The sequence below is a fragment of the Dermacentor albipictus genome, chromosome 4, assembly GCF_038994185.2.
Source record: "Dermacentor albipictus isolate Rhodes 1998 colony chromosome 4, USDA_Dalb.pri_finalv2, whole genome shotgun sequence".
NCBI lineage: Eukaryota > Metazoa > Arthropoda > Arachnida > Ixodida > Ixodidae > Dermacentor > Dermacentor albipictus.
The window spans coordinates 110,540,182-110,566,867 of record NC_091824.1 but is presented as its reverse complement, the minus strand read 5'-3'; the positions used below and the strand labels follow the sequence as shown (position 1 = coordinate 110,566,867).

At 44.2% G+C, this 26,686-nt stretch overlaps 1 long non-coding RNA gene across 1 annotated transcript in view; it reads right to left on the bottom strand.

Moving 5' to 3' along the window:
* Positions 1-385: 385 nt before the first annotated feature.
* Positions 386-26,686, bottom strand: part of LOC135914020 (uncharacterized) — a 324,394-nt gene continuing 298,093 nt past the window's right edge. Inside the window, exon 4 of the long non-coding RNA XR_010568195.2 lies at positions 386-510. This is a non-coding gene — a long non-coding RNA (uncharacterized lncRNA). The remainder of the gene's footprint in view (positions 511-26,686) is intronic.

Here is a 26,686-nt window from a genome sequence, read left to right as displayed (position 1 = left end):
GTGAGGGAAATTTAAGATCATATGGGGAAAAGTTAGTCCAGAGAAAGCGTTGGCATGCTGATACAGCTTTGATAGGTAAAAAGATAAAATGACGAGAGTAAAGAAAAAAAACATGCACCTCATCCCCCTACCTTTCCACCCATTTGCACAAGAACTCTGAAAACGGCAGCAGGGAGCCCCACGAACAAAGTGGAAACCAGAACTACATGTTAGCGTCGACAAACAAAAAGGTATATATATAGCGGTAAACTTGGTTCTCGTGGCCCTGAAGAAAGACGCTGAAACCACCACATCCAATATTTAATCTTTCTTCACACGAAGCCAGCACAGTTCCTGACAGCTGGGCGTTCCGAGTGCACGGAAGACAGCTCAGACCATGCTGCGTGCCATGGGCGATCGTTCTTCTGAGTAGCCGGCGAGCGGAATTTCATGAGATATTAAAAGCTATGGTTCTCCAACTCTCGCTTTTAGAGCAGTATATCAGTGCTTCACGCTGAGCTCTTGCGGGCACTAAAGGGAGAAGAAAAATAAACAAGACAAATGATGCCTTGATTTAGGAAAAAGTAGCAAGGGCGCGGCTTTTTGAAAGAAAGAACTCCATAACTCATATCCACATCTACATATGCAGATGGCGCGTCCAGTCGAATCCACGTCGCGACAACAAGAAATGAACAAATTAGCATATATACGAGCGTGAAGGACTCATGAATAATCGGTCCTATAGCTTCTTGGTGTTCCAAGAACAGTACACAGTGGCTAGAACTGGGAGGCCTTCAGTTAGACTGATAACTCAGATGCGCCTTTTTTTCGAGATCGAAGCTATAAATCGGAAAACAATTAGACTTTTGTGTATGTTTGTATCACAATATTCGATACTTGTTGCTCCTTTCCAATGCGGCGACTTGATGATTGTCCACTGTCCGTGCAGACATCAGTGGAACGCCGTCTCCCGATATCCATCTACCGATCATCGGCCCAGAAGTTATTGTAGGCACGTTCGCACTTTTTAAGGACAACTGGCTTGCGCAAGGGTCTTTGACTGCATGGCACTTTCACCATGCAGTACATGGAGTTTTCTGACTTTGCCTGCGGGAATGAGTTTTCCCACCACACCTCGCAAGTGCATATGCGAATGGTTTGCATGCAGAACAAGCGTGTTGGTGTGTCTTCCTTTCTTATAGGCGATCAAGAATGGCGGTACTATTCAGAAACCCATGGAACGGCACGGCGTTCACTCCAGGAGCAACATTAAGTAAACGTTGCCATATAGTATACGTCGTAGTGTCGATTCCGTGTATCGATTTTGACATCGTTTTGTCAGCATACAACGCAATATGATATTTTATCATACCATACTAACTTACACAAAACTATGAAACTATGTGAACCAGACATCAGACACTGGCATATGTTCATTTGAAGGAGCGTAGACCAGTCTTACCTACGACTTCTATGCCTCCCAGCATGCACTATTGCGAGCACCATCGGGCTCACAGTATACATTCAAACTTTCTTCAACACATACATATATCATACTTCGTTGCAGTCCAATTACAGCAGGCTTCTAGGATGTTCACGAAAATATGGGCAGTTAATCGGTAAGCTTCATCATCTAGAAGTCACACGCAGTCCTGCAACGTGTTGTTACTATGCCCGCCTTACCTGCAAAAGACAAATTTTGAGGGGTCACGAGGCGAATGCAGGACAGATAATCCAAAAGAGCATGTCGCTCTTCAGTTCCTCATTTGGGTAAATGGAAAGGGGATAGAGAGGGAAAAGGAGAGAAAAATGGCAGGTTACGATAGAATAATGCAAGCGGCAATATACACAGCTATATGCGCGCTGTACCGCATACCATGCGTGCTTTATACACAGTGCGTCATATAAATAAATGAACAAGTCGCACCGATGCGGACACTTTTCACACTGACCCACCTTTAGAAGGAACCTACGCGCGCTGTGCATCTGCATGAACCATTAATAACACATACACGCTAGAGACGAACGTCCGAGCTCTCGTTTCGGAGAAACTCCAAGATTTCTTTTATCGCACATTGCGCTAGTCGACACCACTTGTTTATAACTTATGCTGCTGCAACAGGTGTATAGAACTGGAATAATTTCTGGAATATTGACAATTTTATCTAGCACACAAAATCTATGAAATTAGGTTGGTTTATGCTAAAATTATTTACCCTTGCAGTTCTCCAGCAAAATTAAAAATTTGGCTGCAGTGGTGCTTACAGCTTGCTTTCTTTTTAATGCTCTGTGCCCTTCCAAGTTGCTTCAGCTAGGAAATAGCGCTTTTTTGTTGCTAGCAAGTAACCGACCAGCCAAGTTAACGCTATGCATATAAGTTATGTTACACATCACATTTATTTTTGACGTTAAATACGTGGTCTTGGCATGAAAGCCTCTAACCCTACAGCTAGAATAGAACTGGCAGAACTTTCTAAGTTAATCAACAAGCGTAAGACAGCGGACATCAGGAACTATAATATGGATAGAATTGAACAGGCTCTCAGGAACGGAGGAAGCCTAAAAACAGTGAAGAAGAAACTAAGAATAGGCAAGAATCAGATGTGTGCGTTGAGAGACAAAGCCGGCAATATCGTTACTAATATGGATGAGATATTTCAAGTGGCTGAGGAGTTCTACAGAGATTTATATAGTACCAGTGGCACCCACGACGATCGTGGAAGAGAGAATAGCCTAGAGGGATTCGAAATCCCACAGGTAACGCCAGAAGAAGTAAAGAAAGCCTTAGGAGCTATGCAAAGGGGGAAGGCAGCTGAGGAGGATCAGGTAACAGAAGATTTGTTGAAGGATGGTGGTCAGATTGTTCTAGAGAATCTGGCCACCCTGTATACGCAATGCCTCATAACCTCGAGCGTACCGGAATCTTGGAAGAACGCTAACATAATCCTAATCCATAAGAAAGAGGACGCCAAAGACTTGAAAAATTATAGACCGATCAGCTTACTGTCCGTTGCCTACAAAGTATTTACTAAGGTAATCGCAAATAGAATCAGGAACACCTTAGACTTCTGTCAACCAAAGGACCAGGCAGGATTCCGTAAAGGCTACTCAACAATAGACCATATTCACACTATCAATCAGGTGATAGAAAAATGTGCAGAATATAACCAATCCTTATATATAGCTTTCATTGATTACGAGAAAGCGTTTGATTCAGTCGAAACCTCAGCAGTCATGGAGGCATTACGGAATCAGGGTGTAGATGAGCCATATGTAAAAATACTGGAAGATATCTATAGCGGCTCGACAGCCACCGTAGTCCTCCACAAAGAGAGCAACAATATCCCAATAAAGAAAGGCGTCAGACAGGGAGATACGATCTCTCCAATGCTATTCACCGCATGTTTACAGGAGGTATTCAGAGACCTGGAGTGGGAAGAATGGGGGATAAAAGTTGATGGAGAATACCTTAGCAACTTGCAATTCGCTGATGATATTGCCTTGCTTAGTAACTCAGGACCTTAGTAACTCACGGACCTGGAGAGGCAAATCAGAAGGGTGGGTCTGAAAATTAATCTGCAGAAAACTAAAATGATGTTTAACAGTCTCGGAAGAGAACAGCAGTTTACGATAGGTAGCGAGGCACTGGAAGTGGTAAGGGCATACATCTACTTAGGGCAGGTAGTGACCACGGATCCGGATCATGAGACTGAAATAACCAGAAGAATAAGAATGGGCTGGGGTGCGTTTGGCAGACATTCTCAAATCATGAACAGCAGGTTGCCACTATCCCTCAAAAGGAAAGTGTATAACAGCTGTGTGTTACCAGTACTCACGTACGGGGCAGAAACCTGGAGGCTTATGAAAAGGGTTCTGCTGAAATTGAGGACGACGCAACGAGCTATGGAAAGAAGAATGATCGGTGTAACGTTAAGGGATAAGAAAAGAGCAGATTGGGTGAGGCAACAAACGCGGGTAAATGACATCTTAGTTGAAATGAAGAAAAAGAAATGGGCATGGGCCGGACATGTAATGAGGAGGGAAGATAACCGATGGTCATTAAGGGTTACGGACTGGATTCCAAGGGAAGGGAAGCGTAGCAGGGGGCGGCAGAAAGTTAGGTGGGCGGATGACATTAAGACGTTTGCAGGGACAACATGGCCACAATTAGTACATGACCGGGGTAGTTGGAGAAGTATGGGAGAGGCCTTTGCCCTGCAGTGGGCGTAACTAGGCTGATGATGATGATGATGATGATGATGATGATGATGATGACGATGACGACGTGGTCTTTAATATTGACTGTTATACATGATCAAGGAAGAATGAAGAAGTTCACTAGTTCGGTAGTGAACACAGTGAGCCTCATCGTCAAGATGATTTCTGCCTGAAATAGCGCCCCACAAAAGCACAAAGTATTTTTTAAAATGTGTACCTAATTAGTAAACACGTATGTGATGCTACTAAACGCAGTGCTTCCATTTAAATTTTACAGTGATCTTTAGTTTCTGTATAAGTCAACAATTAAATAATAAATTGGGTCTTTGTTACCACAGGCAGCCTGCTAAGACAGTTTTTATAGAAATCATATTAATTATACCCTGACTCGTCTCTTAAACGTGTTTATAACAGCTGATCTGGTATCGTGGGCCGAATATGACAAGAAAAATATTTCACACGTGATTACTTTGGTGGGATGTGGTAGACTTGATGTGAGACAGTTTGAAAATGGATGCCATGAAAGTGTTTATAATTAATACGGCTCTATCCTGCAAGCTTTGTCGTTTCAGTTTTATTGGTTTCTTACCATTTAAGACTTCTTACAGCTGGGAAAACATTCAAATTTTATCAACGTTTTTTTTTACCACAGAATCCCCCAGACAACGGCCAAGGAAGCCTTACATGCTAAAAATATCACATGGAGCTGCAAGTCATCAGCATTCTCCTACTGTACAAAGAACTTCATGTATAGTTCCTCAACCAAGCGTAACGCTTGTACACGCAGCAGGTCACGTGCTCTGTGGAGCACCATTGCTTCAAGCCCAACAGCTCAGTCATCCTACCTTTGTAAGCTTAGCTGCTTTTTCAAACGTTTTTATTGTGCGCGATTAGAGGAAAGTGGCATTTCTGTACTGTATTCTAAAGTGCTAACGCTACAGCCTTTTTCTACTTGTAATTTGTTGAGTGCGAAAGTGTTCTCCTTTGTGGTTAGTGCAATAGACTATTGAAGATTATTTTTGTAGACATTATTTTCCCTGCTTGATGTAAACGTGCAGAAACTGCACGTTTGCATATTTCTGCACTGGCTTGCTTGTCTTTGGAAAGAGGCACCTTTTGCTTGAAATGCTGTGACCTGACTAATTTCACTGGAACACCACTCCAGATAACATCGCTGTCAGCGTACGCGTAACGAAGATCCAGCTAAAAACAACTGGAATGGTGCTCTGGACATTGATTCATTTCATTCAGTCGCTGCTTCACATTGTCTTCTCTGGAACGAGTGTTAACTTTAAGTAAAAGGAACCTTTCTCTTTCGCAGAAATAACTCTTGTGTTAGGTGGAAACTACGTGTAACCAAATAAAAAGCGTAAAGAAAATCAATTGCAGGCCTTCTCTGCGAATGTTCTCGTTTCAAAGCACATAAGACAGCGCTCCGGACCACGCCGGTATACTTGACAACTCTTGCCTTACGAAAAAACGTATACTAGGGCCTCAGTCCTAGCCGACGTACGTGCTAGATGCTTTAAACGTGCTGGTGCGTTCTCTAAAAGCATTAAGATTGTATTAAAGGCTATATTCGTTGCTAGGCGCCTTGATCGTGTTTGCTCGGGCAGGCCACTTTCATAACTTTGTTCCTTTTTGTCTTCTACTCTCTCCCTTTTCTCCAGTGCAGATTGCCGAGCAGAACAGTTACTCCAGTTAGCCGCTCCACCTTTAGTCTCTCTCTCTCTCTCAATTTTTTGTTATGTGCTCGAACTCAACTCTCAAAGAGTGTCGCGAGTAAAGGCGCACGCCTGCAGTTTTTAATGTTCTTTGCTTGGCAACATATTCGGCGCAGACGTTAGCACATGTGATATTTTCTACGGAGCGTAACGTGTGCGTAGGCCGCGCTCGGGGCTTTGTTCGCGTCCATTGTTTTGATACTGTCGGAGAGTGTACGTATCACCGAACCACAGTGGATAAAGTTTCCTGGCCGTCCCGGAATCGGAGTGGCAATCCGGAAACGCGAAGCAGCAAAACTCTGTGAATATTCTGGCTCTTGTATGTGCGACACGGGGCAAAACGTAACCAAAGGAAAGTTCAGCATAAACAGTACACATCCTCCCACTCAGTAGTAATGAGCCTTTGTTCTTCGACTGTTCCTGTCTCGAGACACAGCGCGTCACCCATTAAGGCCTTCGTTCTGTTCAGCTCACTACTGTCGCGTCGTACCACGGACAGCGATTGTCAGTGTTGGTAAGGAACGGGCCACCAAAGGGAAGCAAGGTCAGCCATAAGAGCGGTTCTAATGAGCCGAGAGCACGCACGAACGAACCTCCGCCGGCGACCGGGGTAACGTATCTCACACATCTTCCCCCATCCGCGTTCAGGTACGAAAGAGCGGCTAGCGGACATCCTCAGCCGAGGCAATGCAGCTGATTCGGAACAAAGCTGAGGCGCTTCATGCAGATCCCGAACACGCCTGCGCATCTGAACGGGAAGCTGATTAGCGTTGATGAATCGAAGAAAAACAAAAAGTACGTAATGGTGAGCGATAGGAATACTTTCATAAGGCAACGACCATATAGAACACATGCGGATTGTATTTGCTGTGTGCCATCAGCCCGCCTATTTCACGCTGCATCAAAGTCATGCTGCACGCAGAGACGTGTCAGGTTCCTTAATGTTTGTAGGTCAAGGAGGTAACCACGTTGAACGAATCGTAGCGACGATCACGAGGCAGGCTTTCCGCTCACCGATACTCTAATTTTCTCCGTTGCACTCTCTGGAGAGCTTCACCGTAAATAATGGGGTTTTACGTGCCAAAACTACGATCTGATTAAGAGACACGCCGTAGTGGGGCACTACAGAAATTCGGAGCATCTGAGGTTCTTTAACGTGCACCTATGTGTAAGTACATGGGTATTTTCGCACTTCGCCCCCATCGAAATCGACCGTCATGACCAGGATTCGATCCCGCGACCTCGTGTTTAGCTGCCCAACACCATAGCCACTAAAGTACGACGGCGAGCACCATCATCATCGCCATGCCGCTCAAGCCGGTGGAAAGGGTTGCTTTGTTGTGAACTCGAGACATGATGGTGAGATTCGACTTTTCCAATATCCTTAAGTATATGTACAGCTAGTCCCGAGGATAGCATTCCGAGATAGGTACAACGTCACAACGAAAGCAACGCGTATTATGCATTTAAATTTGGAATAAGTCTCCAATTTCATGGTAACCACCCACTACGGCAATTTCGGTGGAGAGCATATAAGGTGTTACGTATCTTGCTTTTCGTCAACCTTGTAAAGTTGCGATTCTGATTTCATTTGACCCATCACGACATCACCTCTGAATGTGTACTCTACTTATTATATAGTTGCCTTAATATACGGTGTGGAAAAAATTTCACCGCCACCATACGGTCCCTATATTATGAGACGTCCACTTATGGTCACGCAAAAACAGTGCGCAAGAACATAAACTCTCTGGACAGCATTGTCACTCCTTGCGTTTTAAGAGCACCAGTGCAAAAGAAAATCACAGATTTCTTTCTTTTTTCAACATTAGATAGGCAGCAACGTAATGTTAGGCACTTCGTATAGGATGTACCTAACTCCATAAATTGCACTTCATACTTTTGACTCGATGTCTGTTATGCCCCATACTGTTCTACATTCTAGGGAATATTTAGTTTAATGAACTTTCAGTTACGCGAACTACTTCTTTGGGTCTGTTGAAGTTCACTTATGTGAGAGTTCACTGTATATACAAGTATATGCATACAATTCTAACATGATGTTCCTTCTTTTCGTGTGTCTGATCAATCTGATATATGGTGCCACTCCCACCCACAGACAAGAAAGGTGCACTCGAGATGATCCCGGTAAATCGTTGACGACCCTAATCGGGTCCATTTGGTTTGAACACCGCAGAAGAAGAACATAAGAAACAGAGCATAAAGCTTGTGCACCCTGACTACATTCGATAGATGATCTTCCTTCGCGAGAATAATTATGCAATCTACACTAGTTAGGATATAAGGGATTCAGAATATGCTTGGTAGCAATGGCTAGTCCGTTTCATCTAATGGCATAATGGCTTACTTTTCTCAATATTATGCTGATACGGCGCAACGGCGCAGTGAATATATTGCCAAGCCTATTCTTGGAAACGAAGTAAAAAGATGTGGAAGTGCATCATAGTGGACGTGACTTGCGCAGTCCCATATGCGTACGTTTACATATTAGCTTGAACTGGACGCGTAGCGCTCATCTCAACTGGACTCATTTTCTGTGCGCACTGTGAAACGGCGCAGTCACAGAGTTGTATTATATGGAGGGACGATCAAACATATTATACAACAGCGGGATCATTTTACTGGTCCGCGTAAGCACCCAGTGAATACGCAATTAAGGTATTCTTCTTGTACAAATTAAAGAAAGGTGTGGGAAGTACGAGTGGAAGCTGAATATTAGGGCAATAATCCACGGTAACATTCACATGAATAAATCACTGTCAGTAGAACATAAACCGAAAGTAAGTACTCCGATTACTATTTTACATAGTAGGACTGCTGTCGTATTCATTTTCACATAACAGAGGGGAGGGAGAGGGAGGTGACTTGAACAAAGGCAGCGAGGCTGTGTTGGCGTAATGTGCTCTAGCCTGCTACATTGCTAAGAGGAAATGAGAAGACGAACGGAGAGGCATAAGGAGGGATCCTAAGGATTTGCAGTAAGGTGCGATTATACGAGTATACACATTCGTCTTCAAAGGGTCCTTCCACAGCCTTAATTCTAGGCATGCGTTAATTAAAATTCTAAGAGTTTCCTTGAGAGCTCATTTTGTTGACATTATATCCAGCCAAGGACCAAGTCACACGCTTTCACTCAATGGTCTGTTGGTAATCGGCGCCAACGGGCATGTGAAAGCCTGTCGTTCACAGTTATATTTGGAAATGGAAACAAATATGTGTGCCATTGAATCAAGGCATATTGCACGTATCACAGTCTGGAGAGTTCGTGCGCCGTACTCGATGCAAACATTGTAGCGTAAAGGAAACTCCTAATCTAAGACTGCGCAGAAAGCTCGCATGGCTATGTTGAATGCAGCACGGCTTCAGAAATGTACCACTGTTTCGAGCCTATAATGACGTTTGTGACAATTGCCTTGCACCCATTGTATTCCTGTTACTTTGTACGTAGCCTCGGTGAGAAGAGGATTGCACTTTGGCCTTGAGAATACTACACGGCGACCAGCATGCCATTATTTAAGGTCATTTTGGCTGTTGCACCAGCAAGGTCATTCCCGTGTGTTCTCGGAGTCTAGGAATCCACTTGCATACGATACGGTGCCCTTTATATTTAAGCAACAGTGTGGAGTTCCGCAATGTCCAGGGGTGAAAAGCTGTGCGAGTAACAGAAGACACGAAAGTGGTTAGCACGAAGCGTCAACTCAATGTCACGAGACTTACGCCACCGCGCGGTTCGTGACATTTTTACGGCTGCAAAGGTGCATGTACAGACGAGCGAAAAATAAATACTCCGACAGCCGTGAATAAGAATTTGCGTATATATAGGAAAAGCAGAATAAAGCTGAGGCTTCAGCAAGAAGCTGGTCTGACAGGCTTCCTGCAAGAGGACACGGCGTTTCAACGCAACGTGGAAGTATAAGAGCAGAAAGGCGAGTGAGTCAGCTGTCAGAAGCACACCGCATAGCAGTGTGCAGCAGCGCAAGCGCGTTCACGCAGGTACAGCAGGGAGATGGTATCAAGACAGTGGTAAAATAAAGGACCAAAGAAACACACATTCAGTGGATGCTCAGTTTACCACAAAGCGTGCGAAAGCTGCTTCAAAAAACACAAGGAGAAAATCTTCGATGGCATATGATACACGATACTTGGCGAGGCCAGTGCACATATCAGCTATCACTTCGTTGCTTTCCCTTTAAGCAAGTGACATATACGAGATAGAAGCAGCTTTCGAGAACAAATGTGCGCTATAATATTATTGCCAGTAAACAAACACGCTTCGGCGACACGTGGCGGTAGAAGCAAACGCGTTGGCAGGTTCGTCAAAAGCAGCGCACTCGAATCATTCCTGTCGCAAGACCCACTTCAACGCTGCGCGAAACCCGGGCTCCGACACCCTTTCTTGCGAGTTCAACTGACAGTTTGTTCGGGCTATGAACTTTGTAAATATTTGCGTAGAACACCGGATGTGCGCGGTTTAATGTACTTTGTCCACCGCGTGCTGCGGGTCCTTTCGTAAAAAAAATTGGCCGAGATGGAGTTTGCTGACGCGCGCGTTTCCCAGTGGAGTGTGATGCGGGGCGGGACGCTTCTGTTGAGGCACAGTGTCGAATAAACAGGAGAAATGCAGGTTCCCAAACACACCAGCCATCCGAAAGGAAATTCACGCGCCTGTTAGAAGAACATATTGCGCAGAGAAAGATACGTGGAGAAAACGAAGCTTGTTTGATTGTATAAGACTTCGTATAGTGATGTATTTGCTTTCTTCTGACAAAATGTAGTGCGACGAAATAGAAAAGTGCTACGATATCGTTAGTTCCTGGAAACGAGGAAGCTGGTAGGTTATAGAAATGTCGTGGCAGTGGATGTTTTGCGGAGTCGTATTCTCGAAAAGTGAGCGAAAAGTAAACGTCAGACTACTACTCAAGGTGGTGGTGGCGGGTCGTAGAAACAGTCAGATTCAGTATGGCAACTACTTTCTTATGTAGCTGAACTACAGCTTATAGTTTCACAGACACTAGTTTTTCAGCTAAACTTCATATTTTGTAGTAGAGAGAATAAAAGATACAAGATGCGAAATTTGTGCATCGTTATGCCTATAAAACATAAAAAAAACTTTCGCACACGTTCACTAAGCTCGAAGGATGCAGTCTTGCAAACAACCACTAAAGGTTACACAGTAGCAATTGACCACGCTAGTGCCGTATACAGCTACGAAAATACTGCACGCTACAGACGGTCTCTTGGATACGCTGTAGTAGCCCCGACCCCTACCCGCAAAAATTAGCAAATTGTCAACAGTGCACGTATGCGTTGCACATAAGTAGTGTACGGTGAAGTTCTCATCATCATTATCGTCATATCGTTTTCCTTACTCTTCACATCTTGTATCCGTTGTCCCCATTAACCCCTTCCCCAGCGTCGAGTTGGAGATCAGAGGCACTTCACTCAGGCCGACCTCTCCACCCTTTGGCCATTAAATGTTATCTCTCTTTCGAACATTTATTGTGCCAATGTCATCGATTTCAGTCGGAAAGACAAGCATTATCTATCGTATATAGCGACGACTGGACAATCGGCTGTTGTCTGTGCAGGTGCTGTTTGAAGACCGTACCCATCGCTCGTCGGCCCACAAAGCTGTGAAGGCACTTTTGTCGTTCTTGAGGGTGACTGGCCTATGTGAACGCCTTTGACTCACTCAGGCCCTCCATGTGCGTGCGCCAGCTCACTACAGCTTTCCTCCCCCACCACTCCCCCTATCTCATCTTTCTATCCCCTCTCGCCCGTCCCCCAGAGTAGAGTATCCAACCAGGCGCATTTCCGGTTAACGTCCCTACCTTCCCTCTTTATTTCCTCCTCCTCCTCCTCCTCCTCCTCGTTTTTCTATTGCACTGAAAATAAATGTCTTCCAGTTAATGAGTTGTGTATTAAAATGAAATTTTATTCATTAAGCCCACGAGAGGAGACACCTCATCGCCTTTTTAAAGCGCAGCTCTTACGCTCCCATTCCTGCGGCGAGCGTTGGCATTGTCCATCGTAACCGAGCGAACGCACACAACGCAGGATGAAAGCCAACACAGAGTGCAGTGGGAGATGAAACACTGATAGCAAAGAAAGCAGGAGGAAGAAACTGGAGGAGGAGGATGCAGCGCAGCCTTGAGGTGGAAAGTCGAGGAGACTATGGTGCAAGCGTCAGAAGAAAAGCATAGTGCCACGCACGACGCACTTTGGGGCGACGATGGGCACGAGATGGCGCCAGAGTAGCGCGCATCGTCTGTATGGAAACAAAGCGTTGCATGAGCGGAAATCTGTCTGCGACGGCTGCTGTGAATCGGGCCGACGAGTCACCCACGCGCCCCCTCCCGCGATCTCCCGATTAGCGAATGTGTCGCGCCAACTAGTGCTTCTTTTGCAACGTGCCGCACGAGACAGATTCTTTGCGCTAGCCAATATATCACAAAATAAAAACACGTATACGCCTGCACTCAACTTTGGCATTATGGAGTATCGTAATCATCGGTGAACTTTTTTTCTTTTGCATAATCGCTACCCCATAAAGATACAATCACAACACACACACACATGGAGGACCTGCCGACTATCTACTATGCATAGTAAATAGTCAGCAGCTATAAGGTGCCCCATAGCTTTTCCTATCGATCGGCTTCCTGAGTATCTGCTTGGCACGCCAATGTTATGCCGATACCCTCTAGCCCTTCCTATCGCTCCAATCCGGTACCGGCAGCTTCACGACAAAGTAGCCAGCCTGGATTCCACCATTACCGAGTTTCATCGATTGGGTTCCTCTGAATTTATTTTTTGTTTGTTTTGTTTGGTTCTTCCAGCACTGCTTATTTAGTTTGTCCTTGCTTCTACGTCTTTTATACATCACCACAGAAGTAACCGTAATGACTGTCTCACTAGTATTGCTTTTCTTAGTGCTCGTATATACGTTGCCTGTGTACATGATCGTGCAGTATGGCTTGGAATGCTAATGCGCACAGCAATGTAGCCTGTATACTGGACCAATTTACATGGCTTCTTCATGGATTTACTTACGACTTACTATACGTATTTACCTCTTTCATTGTAAGGCCGACATCATGATCATCGCTTTGCGTTACGCAGGCAGCCATCAAAGTAGCAATACAGCTGTGAGTACGTACACATTTAACCAAGATTCGCTCCGGCAAGCAGAGAGAAACGTTGAAACGTTGGACCATTAAGCCTTAGACGTCCCAAATGCGAAGGTTATGATTTCAGACCCTTGCGTGCCCATCGGTCGTTGCTAGCTTACTTGTTGACGCAGGGGTCGGAAGTTGAGAAAGTAAGCCACGAAGTATAGGAAGTGGCTATTGTAGTAGCAGCACTGACCACAATCAGGCGACCCTATAACACGCAAACTTGACTATAGCAAGCGAGCACTGTCATCACAGTTACTGATGCCGCAAGGAGAGAAAGCTATCAAAGGGAAGAGACAGCTTACAAATCATGCTGGCTGCCAAATCAACAAGGACGCTGCGCTTGCGAGAGGCAGTTCTATCGGCCGTTGATAATGTAGCACACGAGCACAAACCACGTGCAGTATTGGACAGAATTTGCACAGTCTGCTGCGAGAAGAGGGCACCATGCTTCTGGCGTTGAGAGAGATGCAATGTGCTTTCTCATCTCTCTCTCTCTCTCTCTCACACACACACACACACACACACACAAACGCGCGCGCGCGCGCGCGCGCGCGCACATGCACGCAAGCACACGAACACACACGCGTACGCACGTATGTACGTGCGCGTGCGCTCGCGTGCGAACATGGCAGACAAGGATCTCTTTTGGACACCACATTCCCGGGCCACCTCTGAACAGCAGTGCCTCGTGTGCTCGTAGCTTATTTCTTTACATATGCGATAGATCCAACTTTATTCGTTATTCAGAAGATATGATATCGGTAGAAGTGGTGCAAACATTTTGAACTGAACAGCTTTTCGCGCGTGTTTTTATTATATGCATTAGTGGATTTGCTAAGGAGGAGGAGGAAACAAAGGGTGAAGACAAGGATTTTAACCAGAAATGCGTCTGTTTGGGTAGCCTACACTGGGGTACGGGAAGCAAGATCAGAATGATGAGGAAGAGAGAAAGACAAAGAGAGGGAGACAGAGCGGAACAACATCAATTATCAGTGAGGTACTGAGTGAAGTTTCTGCGGAATTAATTTCATAGGTTAACGTGCGCACAATAACAATTCAAAATAGTTCCAAATGTGTCGCGTCAAGTTATAAAGAGGATAAAACAACTTTGCTGTTAGGAGTAAGAGAGCTCATAAACTAACGGACGGTATACTCTACCGTAGAGCATTAGGAGATGGCAAATCGAATCTAAAATAAAAGAAATAATACTCACTCTCCCTAGTGGCTTCAGTGTAAGTTGATGTTCGTTCCGATGGTGGCGCTGCAGTGCAGTAGTTCTACGCAGAAGAGAGTAAGCTGAATTGCCGAAGGTGGCGCCTGCCGAAAGCTCAAGCAAATACTAGGGAGTTTTTGAAATAGCTCCCATGAAGTTAAGGAACGCTATAAGCCAGGCACACCAAAGAACCGAAAGGGAGTACAAAAGGATGCATGCAATAGGCGCACAGTGATGCTTTGGTTTTCGGGTACGCAAAACAATTTCAGGACGCTCTTTCGAAAACTACCTGCTCTCAGTCCGAGGCTTAAAACAACGGCGCAATTAAAGCTTGTGTATAAATAATTTTCATAATATAGGTCTGGCTGTGACTGCGATAGAAGAAAAGGACATGTACGACTGACTAATGGCAGCCCTATTGAATAAAAGCTTTTGCATTAGCCTTCTGTCACTCGCGTCTCATTTGATTGCACATAGCAAGACATAGAATTCGCAAGACGAGATATTGCGCGGCAAGTTCTCAAAGGACGACACCTACACACCAGGCGTCGGTGCATTTCCATCAAAGCACATCGTGTTTCGCAAAGGCACGATATCCGGGCTCCTTCAAATTTTATGCGCTCGCCGATCGAAAGTGAAAGGGAAGGCCATTGAAGTCCTACTCACGTACACATTCCGTATACTCAAAGAACCGATGGTTGCTTGTGAGACCCGCATCAAACACGTCGCTAAAGAAGGCCTCCCTGGAACGGACGGCGGTGAATATTAAAGACTTCTCTAGGACGTGAAGAAAATCATGAGGCGCGGCTGCGTACTATACGACCCGTCGTCGGGAATCAAAGGACTTGTAAAGTAAGCAGCAGCCTGGTTAGTGGGAAAGATGTGGGTGTATGGTATTACCTTTCGAAAGGCGTGTTTTATATCCATGCGATTCCCTGCCGCAGTGTCATCTCCTTGTAGGATTAGTGCGAGTATATTAGTGACAGTAATCGTTGAGTTTGCGGCAGCAAGAAGGCAAGCCGAGTGTGTTTAGTGACGTCCGTATATTAAAGCAGGACCCACGTGATCAAAGACGAACAGCTGAACAAAAAGGGCCAGAGAAAAAGTTTTTTTTTCCCCGCATTTTGTCATCTTTCGCATATGGTCACGTTCGTTTTGCTTTAATCCTAATAAGGCCTAAATAATTCGCAACGTCAATGGTCCAATGCATCTACACACATTACGCTTCGCCCAAATTACGCACTGTGCGTAATACTGTAGTGTTACGCGCACATTATACTAACATTATACACATTGTATATCCTTTTAAAGTCACTGATTGATTGAAAGTTGCCATAAATTTTTATTACCCGTCGCTGCGTCCCTGCAGCTCTCAAGTGCTCCCACTTTTGTTTTTGTTCTTTATGCGAAAGAGCCGTGATAAGCGGTTTTCATTGTCATTGTAATTTTGCCTTAAGAACGAGCAGAACAGAGATTTACCCCGGTATTCATAAACGCACCTTCAGCTCAAGTTCATGCGCCATTTGGTGAAAATAATGTAGGGCTAAGTAGCCTCTTTGCATTTCCTTTGGGTGGATTGAAAACGCGATTGTCGTTCTTTAGATTCGCTACTAGCCATGACTGCGCATCATGCGAATGTCTCCAATGAAAATGCAGAGGTGAAAAATATAGTGCGGGCCTCAAGGGCTGGTGTGTAAGTTACGTCTTTCATTCATCTATGTCGTTTCGCACTGTAAAGCAGCAGCACGTCGCATCGACTTCTTGGTTAAACTCAAGTCCGTCTCCGTGAGAAGCTGCGTAAGCTGCGGCTAGCGGCAAAGCAAAGGCCCTTACCCACATTGATCTGCCAACCGACATAACTTGTACTTTCGAGGGTGAATTGTGATGGGAGAGAGGGAGGGGGGGCGAGTCTATTGATTATCTATTGACAAAAACTGGATCTATGTAATGTAGGGATATTCTTGCTCGATTAATGCTCTTTCTTATGAACCACCATCCATGACTAGCCGATTGTGGCAATAGCGGAATTGGAGTGCCGCTCGATCGGACTGCTGACAAAGCGCGAAAATAAATAGTATTGGAAAAAAAAATTCTTACATTCTCAAGATTCTGCTTTATTTCAAGTATACCTCAATGGAGGACGGTGGAAGACACCACCGGCATGTGATTTTGGAGCCTGCCATGAAGTCTGTACCACGTTGGCAGTCGGGTAATCTTTGATGCTTTTGTCGATTCGGATTCTCTGCTGAATGAAGCTCTTGTTGGCCTGTTCGTGTTTGCGCACGGCGTATTACCTTGGCACGCTTGCCCAGGTCATCCCCGTTCTATCCTACCCACCGGAATCACGTTCCATCACGATTCAGTCCGATTATCTTAAGACAATCAGACTTAATTGTGATGGAAAGTAATGGTAACATAGCATAGATACATATTTACAGTTGCTCAGCCTTCAGGTGGCATTTAGCATTGAAAAGTAGCCTTTGAACAAATGCACCAACATGTAATCTTTATAACTCTTGCACCATTCAGCGATGACGAAATTTCCCTTTGATTATCGCTCACTAGGGGTGTCATGAGAATCCAACAAAGGCACCAACGCCCGCACGGGGGAAATCACTTGTACTTACTAACTGAATTAAAGAAATGATAAATTAATGGCAATGAAACTGGATGAAAAAATAACTTGCCGCAGGTGGGGAACACGTTACGTCTTCGCAATACGTGTGCGATGCTCCACATCCGCCGCCTAGGTTTGTGAGTGGTGGCACTGGCTAACACTCCCAAGGTTAGTTCAAATAGTAACACATAAGTATACAAGAAAGTGTACGCGGAAATGGTGCCGTGGTAGCTCAATTGGTTAGAGCATTGCACGCGTAATGCAAAAACGTGGGATCGTTCCCCACATGCGGCAAACTTTTTCATCCACTTTCATTGCCTATAATTTATCATTTCTTTAATAAAGTTAGTAAGTAGAAGTAAGTTCCCTTATACTGATCTTGGTGTCTTTGTTTGTTGGCTTCTCATGATATGATTAACAAAAATCTAGCCCCTCCCTAACCCCCTTTCTTCTCATCCCTAGGGGTGTGTAGTTCTAGAGTCTTGGCTATCAATGTTTCCAAGTTCCCTTTTGAGTGGGCAGTTCACCTCCCATAAGATCATTTTTGCAAAAGTGCTGCCCTTCGGAATTAGGTTGACAGCAGATCACTTCATTCGACGCATAGGACATATAATTGTGAACCTATATATATTGCTGTATTGGGAATGGTAATCTCTAGCAGAGTGTAGGACAGACAACTTGCAGTCTAATACAGTTACAGAGTTTGGTGCACAAAAAGACGGGAATGCAGTCAAAGATGATGGCATTGCACAGGATGATGTTATGAGATTGTGATATGAGAAATTTAGTGACCATTGGGTAGGTTTGTTTTCCACATGAAAGTAGTTAGATGTGGGAGAGACCGCTTTGTGCTGTAGTTGACTCGGTCAAATCAAGAGCGGTAGAAACATGTCAACAAAGATGCATAGAATAATCGGTGCTTTATTTGAAAATACATAGCGATTTCAGTGATAATAGGAAGCAAGGACAAAAGTGCAGCGTTTTAAAATTAATATTGCACATTGCTTGAAGATTACTCGTAGTTTTTATCATGTAATGGTTGGGTTATTTGGTTACACATATGTCTGTATGAGAGAAATGAAGTTTAATACATTTTTGTGTAGTCTGTATAGGAAACCTGCAAAAAATTGTTTTGTGCTAATACTTGGGTGAGTGTAAACACCACTGGCAATGCTCTGTCAAGTGACCTATCCCATTAACATATGTGCTGCTGTGTGTTGCTTGTACAATGCTATGTAAAGCATCTTATCTCCACAACGCCCTAACAGTGGCCTGCTTGTGATGGGGTTATGTCTAGCATTTTTAATAACAGGAAGGAAAAATTAATAGCAAAGAAATACATTCATCCTACAGCAGGGAAAAATTATCTAAAAGTAATTCTATATATCTTAAAAGTGTCCCTCACAGACACCAGTTATTTAACTCGGCACAGCAAGTACTATGCATTTTAATTTAAATATATCTCTGCCCGCCTTACAATTAAATGGCATACTTTTCACGAAATATTAGAGGATGTACACTTTTGAGCACCCTCTAAAAGGTTTATTTAGTATTTCATGTTTTGTCATAAAGTCTGGTTCCATATTTAGCGTAGTGCACAAAAGAACACGGTGGATTTGCTTTTTCACATTCATTTAAATTTTATTTTCTCTGGTGAGTGGCATTTCTCTTGATTACAACAATCCACTACAGCCACAGTGCAATGTAGTGTTCAGTGGAAAAACGTTATATGTAGCTAATCTCAAAGAATGCCTTCATTAGAAATAAAGCCTAAGTTGCTTTTGTCTTCTATAATGTACGTCATAAAGCTTGTTGATCAACAGTTACATTCATACTACACAAGAAAAGCTGGTGCAACATCCAGGCCATTCTTGATTGCAACCAAAAAGAACAAAACTATTTGATTTAAATTGCTGCATACATTAATTTATATCGTTATACTGTATAAAATAAACAAAGATACAAGAAAATGTTCAGCAGTTATGTCCAAAGGTAAACATCCTTGCTAATACTTTGTTGTTGGCGTCTATGTGCTAAGTTTCTTGGAACTCCACAGATTTAGAGGCCGGGACAGCCCATTGAAAAAAGAACATTGTTAACAACCTAATTTATGCAATATTTGCTGATTGTTATAGCCTGCAGAACAATTTTTCAACAGTTCACTGTTACAATAGTGCATGTGCCTTGAAGGACGTTATCCTTCAGTTATATTAGAACCAAGTTGGGCACTTTTTGTTAGAAACTTTGTCAGTATTATGTCCTGGCTCAATGTGCTACATGCATCATTGTCATTTGTACCTATTACAAATAACAAATTACGTCAGAATAAAATGTGTTTGCTATGAGGATTCCCTGCCTGCTATTGATCTCTTGACACCCACTGAGAAAACTGTGGTGTTTCTTACAATAATTATGGGCTTGCATTTTAGCATAGCCAAGTCAGTGAAGTAGTGGGTACATGTCTGGAATGCTTTACCTTCATCGGTGTTCCCAATTTGAAATGAACGCGTTATTTATTTTATGTGCTCTACATGAAAAACTGTGGGAATAAAAGTTGCACTGAATCAGTTTCACCAGTTCCCAATTCCTACAAAGGATGGCAAAGCAGTGAGATCTTATTCTGAACAAAAACCAACACGCAAAAGCTCAAATCATTACAATAATAAACACTAGTATTAATAGACTCAAATATAGCAGGGTACCATAGTTAATATTTCAGCGTCACAAAATTATATGCAAAAATACTTGAATCAATATTAGAAAAGTACATGTTCACGTAGGTTTATATTAGTAAAAAATGAGACAACTGTGATACCATTTCGCAAATCAAACATAACCCTATGTAAAAATCATAAACAAGCCATAATGACTGTGTCACTACTATTGTCATAAGCCACCTGTCATGTTATTGATGTCAATTACATTCACCCATTGTCCTCCCACTATGTATCCTACCATCCACCCAGTGCTCCCAGCAACACCATTCACCCACTATTTACACAAGTCGCCAAGAATGTATCCTACTATCCACCCAGCACACCCACCGTCCACCCAGCATATCCTCCATTCACCCACCACTTACACAGGTCACCCAGTATGTATCCCAACACACACCCATCCCATCCATCATGCACTCAGCACACCCACCATTGAGACAAGTCACCCAATATGTATCCCACCAATACATACCACCAATACATCCCACCATCTACCACTACACCCCCATCCACCCAGCATACCCACGATGAATTCCACCATACCCACCATATTTCCGTCATGTCCAGCACATTTTCCATCATATCCAACACAAAATTGATGAGGTGCAATGCTGGGATCTTTAATACAGTTGTTCGCGCAATTAACCAGAACGGTCGAGTTCACGCACATCTGCCAACAAGACAGGGAAGAATAGGCGGCACATAGATAAATGAGGAACAGGACAAGGAGGACCGGAAACTGTATCCATTTATTTGTTGCATGGCTGGTCGATCGTAAGGAAATCAGATGCTTATCGTCTTGCAAACGTATTGGCAAAAAAATGTGCTCTTCTCGACTTCCCATTGTAGTTCACCGGCGCTTAACGCACCGCTGACCTGAAAGGCGAGGAATTGTGGCGCACTTTCTACTCATGCCTCCATTTTGAAGGGTTCGTGTCAAACAAAGATGCGCTAGATAACGAAGTTTACGCATTGAAACTGCGACGTTGCATCATACATTGCAAAAAAATTTAGTCAAAGAAGGTGCATAGCGTCACATGCAACTGTCCGAACTTTATTTTCAGAAGTTGTAATAGCTACGTGCACTGCTCCAACGTTCAACTCTGCGCTATCCACAGCGTGGGATTCCAGACTGCAGCCTGCATAATTTATCCTTAGAGCTCGCCTGCACTTATGAAAACTAGCAGCAATAGCTAAATAGAGGCGTTTGACGCCTATAGTTTCAGTAAGAATTGCTGCCGCTTGTTAGCAGAAAAAACACTCTGAAGTAGGTGGCAACCTGATTTGTGGCAGCTCACAGCACAAAACTGGAGAAAAAAGAGAAAATAATGGAAGAAGGACGAAACTGTGAGAAGCTATACTGCCGCCAGATAAGGCACACGGCTGCTTGTCAGCGAAATGAGTTCGTCGGCAAAATGATGTTGCATTATCTGCGGCCGTCATGCCGGCGGGAGCCTTCTGTGTTTCTCATTCTGGTCGGTGGACGCACGCTTCGTCTGTGCTAAATAAATCGAGAAAATAACAGTGACCCACTGAAACGCCAAGCAAAGGCCCCAAGATAGAAAATAAAAAAAGGTGTTCCAAGGAAGCCGTCAGGAAAAGAGCAATGAGAGGGTTCCTTGTTGCCAGGACAGCATGAATAATAGATTATAGTCGCTATGGCGCTGACATTTCGTTTTTTTTTCGGTTTTATATCTTTCTTTCTTTGCTGTGTACAAGCCGCAGGTGGTACAGAGTAAGTGAGAGAGGCTTACAACACAAGCACACTGCACACGATGGCTTCGACGTATGGAGAAAGCCACGGCTTTGTCAGTGCTCACCGAAGCGAGAAGCAAACAAGCATTGATGGCATCTCGGCCAAGACGACCGCTGGCCAGGCGTGTGCATAGGCCAGCAAAAAAAAAAGATAGGAAAAAGAAAATGGTGGGAGAGCATTGGGAGATAGGGCAATAAAGCTTTTGCGTATATGAAAACGTTGAAAAGTGAGTGCACACGGGCATCGTTGCACGATAACATTAGCTAATAGGATGAGCAACAACAACAACAACAACAACAACAACAACAACAACAACAACAACAACAACAACAACAACAACAACAACATAATAATAATAATAATAATAATAATAATAATAATAATGAGTATGCTCTTAAGGCACTTGTGTTTGCGCTTTAACAGCCTCTAAAATTGACCATGGTCCACAAAAACTGAAGCACCACGGGCCAGTTCTCCTGTTTTAATTATTTGCCTCTAGTCTTGCTTTACTGGCAATGAATTGCGAACCGCCGCCTATAAATGGGTCCAAATTCAATTTTAATATAATCATATAATAAACAATATAACGTTCTATCTCTTCACGAAGCGTTGACACGGTGTCTTAAGAGAGCTCCAGTCTTCTCTGCAACACTGCGAATGTAATGTTCTCTCTATTATGTCCTAACTAAAGCTCCAAATACCTGCTGAATTAACCGCGACATTTATTTGGGCTGGACAGTAAAGAGAAAGCAAAAAAAACTTCGGGAGTCAGTTTATTAGATTTTTTTTTTATTACAGCCTTCCTTCTACAGTTCAAGACATTTTGCTCCCTTCGATTCCAGTTAGTTGAGCCCAACTAAAGAAAAAGGCAGCAGCAGCCTATTTCATATCCAGCTCCTTCCTTTGGGAAGGCTGCGCCGTCAACGGAGTCAGTGCGGTCTGCCAACGACAGGATGAGCCACTTAGTGCTTCGCTCGTAGGTACCGCCAGCCTAGATAACTGGCAATTCATCGCAATTAGTCGAAGTGCGTATGGCGGCTTTATGAGGCAGCGAGCAGCATATTGCAGTAAGGATATAATATTGTATGTAAAATCTTGGACTGATCTCATAGTGTACTCCCGCACACAGGAATCGCGTGGAGGGGGGAGGGGGGTTGCACATAGACCGTGACTTAATGCCTTATTCTGATCCTGCAAATTGGGACGTGGAACAACATAACGATTCCATACCCTCGCTATTCCATTTTGCACTTTGTGAGTGGTTCAAGTGGTGCTCTACCCGGGCTATCGTAGGGATCGACTGGTCGCAAATGATGAAAAAAAAAAGAGACTAGGCAGACCGAAATTATTACATTATACTGGCATTGGCCGTTTGCATGAAAGCATGTGGATGATTGTCGATGAAGGAAGACGAAACAACACGAGCAATAACTTGCAACTAAACTTCAGAGCCCAGCTGCGTTCACAAAAAGCTCTTGCGCTACAACTGTTCATAAGAGCAAATTCCAGCCAATACTGATACGGGACATGTATTAGCGAAGAAGGTTAAAGAATGGCACATAGCCCTTACGAACCAAAAGCTTTGTGTATTCGAACCCAGGGGCCGAATCGGTGAAGTTTTTCTTTGGTAAGTGCTACATCAGGACCGGCTGAATTTTTTTTCTCACAAACAATTGTCGAGCAAGACCTTTTTGTGACTAAGGGTGTGATCTTGTACGCGTTCCAAAATCGAACGAAGGTGGTCCGTTTTTTAGGTCACGAAATAGGTGGTCCGTTCCGTTGCGTTCGTCCGATAGCAGACGACGCGGAATGATTGACAGCTGATATCACGTCACAATTGACGTCTTGGCGTTCATCACGGTTCAAATTGACGAATCGTATGTGGCTCGGTGGAACGGACCACCTCCGTTCTATTTTGGAACGCGTACAAGATCGCTCCCTAAGTGTCGAGGGGCCGAATGCAGAAAGGCTCAAATTCGCACGCAATCTTTGCCATTGCCTGCCCGCCTTCGCTAAATATATGTCGAGCACCAGCATTGGCTAGTATTTGCAGACACGAGAAATCTTAGCGTAAGAAGTCTTTGTGAATACAGGGCCGAAAGTGCTGAAATTCGGGTTAGCGGGCGTAACAATGATAAGTTTAAAACAGCGGACACACAGGACTGGGAGCAACGCGAAACAACACGAGCGCTCACTCGCAGCTAGCAATTTAGTTTAAGGTTAGCGCTTTCGGCTCACTCTATAAGGGTGCGTTTAAGCCTAAATGCTCCCGACACGATAAAGGACGACTTCGCCGGTTCCAAAGACAACCGCATGTGACTCAGTAACGATGGAGCTTTCCCAGCGCGTAGAGAACGGAACGGGGTACCAACAGACGCCGTGAGCGCACCGCCACATTTTCCTGCGCTGACAAAGCGTCCCTGGTTTCTTTACGCACCACAGACGTGACGTCCTGATTCGCTTTTGCTCGTGTCACAACCCACGTACACACTGCGCCAGAGCATTCTAGACGTGCTGCGCTCCGCATAGCGCAGCCTTTGTCACGCTTTCAAACACCTCCGCGGCTTACTGCACGCGCGACGCAACGCGCGTAACGTCGGGGCGCACCTACCCCGCAGTGTGGTGGGCTACGCTGGAAGCCTCCATTGCGTGGACAAGGTCGAGCACGACGTTTCCACAGTGGTTGGACGGAACGTAGCGTCAAAGGCGAGCTGCACGACGCCGCTGGCGACAACACGCAGCAGCACGTGTCGATGCGCACGAAGTATAGCGCTTCCATCAGGTAATACTTCTGTGACAGAAGGAGCATTTTTAATGGAAAGCAAGAACCTCTGCCGGCGTCTATATATAACTGCCCACATGCTACTATGCATAGTGAAAGGATGGGGTCAGAAAGTCTCTAGGAGTACGAATCTGGAAAAAAATAAAAATAAAGTCAGATAACCATTTGTTTGTGGCGTATGTTCAAGTAAGATAAAAGCGATGATGCCAATGAAAATATTCTATAGATAACGCTTGACAGTTAAGCCAATCCATTGGTGGAATGAGAAACGGGAATTCATAGCGTTATGTTGCTCCGAAGGACGGGTCATGGCGACAGAGGATGCGTCATAGCTCCAGTGCTACTTGGGAAACTGCGTCAATTGTTCTAAAAAAAAAAAAACGAGTCCTTTTGTCTGTAAAAGATGGGCATTTCAATAAAACGTGTTCCACTCCTTCTAGCGCTCCACATTTATCGCAGCAAGAATTATTGCTCGGTCCAAGATGATGCAGGTTCGTTTTGGTGAATGCGGTGTACAGATGAAGACGATGATACAGCCTGCACAGCATACACGCATCGCTAGTGACAACCTGCAGCAATAGTAGTTATTTATGGCACCAATTATATACATCTCTTCAAATGCATAATTTTACTGCGCTTTCACGCAAACATAGAACATACAGAGCGTGGCCGACCTCTTTTGCTGCATTGTATAGTTGATCGTGTCACATTTCATTCAATTGGTTTAAGAGTTTTCATGCATGGAGTATCGACAAAGATTGACTGATCCTCTTGCCGATCTCGACGCTCCAACCGATCTAGGAGGACGTTTTAATGGGCTCTTGGCATGACTGTAGATATGCGGGGTTATTGTAACAATTTTATTCTAATGCTATTCATTTTGGTACTTCACTAGCGGCCAGAGCAGAATTCTGCACACGTCAACAATGGCATAAACCTGCCGCGAATGGTGGATGTTAAGAAAAGTGGATGATGAAAAGGACTAGAATACAGCTAAAAGAATCCTTACATCGTACCGATCCTAGTTTTCAAGCCGTTCAAGTTTCACTTGATGTAAGGGTCTGAAATCCGTGCTAGAAGTAGGCATTTTCGTCATGTGCTTAGCCTCCTTTTATGACGTCATTGTCAACCACCTTGTTCCTATTTCCCTTTTTCCCTCCCCCAGCGTGGAGTGAATAGCTGGCTAGAAGAATGTGCCTCAGGCTTTTTGCTTTTGGTATCATTTAAACGACTCTCTCTCGCATCTCACACAGTGAAGTACGTTCTCTGTGAATTGGCCCAGGTAGAAAATACTTGCTTCGGAGAGTAAGGAAACTCTCCAGAAGTGAGTTAATTAATTGACAAGCAATTACTGCCGCATAATGCAGTTTACCAGCGCCGCGTCACCTCCGAAGGCGCGGAGCTTGTTACCAAAAATTCAATGGCGCAAGCGAGAAAATTAGCCTAGCCAAGTCACATTATCATCGCGCACAAGAGACGTGCCCTAAAAGCCCAATGTAACCGTTAGTGTGCGATCATTGCATACTACGATGCACTAATTCTTGTTTCTAGGACGAGCGCATATACGTGGCACAACTTCCAGACCATTAACTTCGCGAAAGCGCATATCCGATTGCCAGGGGCCGGGAGAACGGTAGGGTTTACGCGAATGAGTGGATTCGCATTCAATTACCTGGTGTTTCCTCTCATGCATGACGTAAGAGCTCCCACGCGTTATTACTAAAGAAGGATTCAGGGCGTGTTACGAAAGCGGAGTTGCGAAAGCCAGCAACGGTCTTGGCTGCTGCATGTAACCTTCAAGATTATTATTGGGCACCGGATCAGTACATGTCTCAATTTAAACAAAGCGTAAACGCAGACACATTGGAAGAAAAAGATCTAAATAGATGGCGCTGTTCCTCGTGCTTTCTTTGTCAGTAGCTGCGCGTGACCTTAATCTCCGAGTAAGAGCAATAAACGCTCTTTTGTAATAACTTCAAAAGAGACGGGGATCAAGAAAAACGTTAGAGTATATGGGCTTCTCTTTAATGTAAAATAAGAATGAGTAAATGGTTAAATAGGCTGCAGCTTATTCTACTTAAACATGGCGAATATCCGTCGGAGGTACGAAATTACGCAAGAAATAACCTCGTTTCTTTTGTCGAAAGGGCGGAGAAAGCAAACGAATAAAGAAACAATACGGGATCTACACTTTCATATTTCCCTCTGACAAAAAAAAGAAAAAAAAGGATAACAAAAGACAACAAGGAAAGCACAATAATATACGACTAAGTACTCCTACGTCATAGTTGCTTTGAAGCCGATAGTTCTGCTGACCACAGTCATGTCATGCGCGCATGTTGACGTCGGCATGCCTTGTAACTCGTTACTGTATATACTAGAGCTTTGAAATGACAGCGTTGGGATTGGAATGCTTCAGGAATGATTTCACATTTCAAACACCTGGAATAAAATGGAAAGGGAACGATGGCACCAGTCTGA